Source organism: Austrofundulus limnaeus, unplaced genomic scaffold, assembly GCF_001266775.1.
Source record: "Austrofundulus limnaeus strain Quisiro unplaced genomic scaffold, Austrofundulus_limnaeus-1.0 Scaffold1475, whole genome shotgun sequence".
Lineage (NCBI taxonomy): Eukaryota > Metazoa > Chordata > Actinopteri > Cyprinodontiformes > Rivulidae > Austrofundulus > Austrofundulus limnaeus.
In genome coordinates this window covers 22658-23637 of record NW_013953877.1, presented here as the reverse complement: position 1 = coordinate 23637, position 980 = coordinate 22658, and positions in this window count along the sequence as shown.

The following is a 980-nucleotide window of genomic DNA, read 5'->3' as shown; positions in this document are numbered from 1 at the left end:
TGTAGTGTCTGTGTCCTGTTGTAGTGTCTGTGTCCTGCTGTAGTGTCTGTGTCCTTTTGTAGTGTCTGTGTCCTGTTGTAGTGTCTGTGTCCTGCTGTAGTGTCTGTATCCTTTTGTAGTGTCTGTGTCCTGTTGTAGTGTCTGTGTCCTGCTGTAGTGTCTGTATCCTTTTGTAGTGTCTGTGTCCTGCTGTAGTGTCTGTGTCCTGTTGTAGTGTCTTTGTCCTGCTGTAGTGTCTGTATCCTTTTGTAGTGTCTGTGTCCTGTTGTAGTGTCTGTGTCCTGCTGTAGTGTCTGTGTCCTGCTGTAGTGTCTGTGTCCTGCTGTAGTGTCTGTGTCCTGCTGTAGTGTCTGTGTCCTGCTGTAGTGTCCGTCTTGTAGTGTCTGTCCTCTTGCTGTCTCTGTCCTGCTGTAGTGTCTGTTCTGTTATAGTGTCTGTGTCCTGTTGTCGTAGTGTTTGTGTCCTGCTGTAGTGTCTGTTCTGTTGTAGTGTTTGTGTCCTGCTGCTGTCTTCAGACTGTTAACTAATGTCTTCACTGTGTCTCGGTTTGTCTCTTCTTCTCTGCCGTCCTCTTAGGATCTGTATCAGGTCCGTATCAGAGGTTTACTTTTCTCGCCTCCTTCTGCTTCATGTTTCTGTCAGATCCAACATGGCCGCCTGCTGTTTTGTTTATCATTTCCTGTTTGTTTGTGTGTTTGTTTGTGATGAGACCCCGCCCCCTCACTNAGTGTCTGTGTCCTGTTGTAGTGTCTGTGTCCTGCTGTAGTGTCTGTATCCTTTTGTAGTGTCTGTGTCCTATTGTAGTGTCTGTGTCCTGTTGTAGTGTCTGTGTCCTGTTGTAGTGTCTGTGTCCTTTTGTAGTGTCTGTGTCCAGTTGTAGTGTCTGTGTCCTATTGTAGTGTCTGTGTCTTGTTGTAGTGTCTGTGTCTTGTTGTAGTGTCTGTGTCCAGTTGTAGTGTCTGTGTCCTATTGTAGTGTCT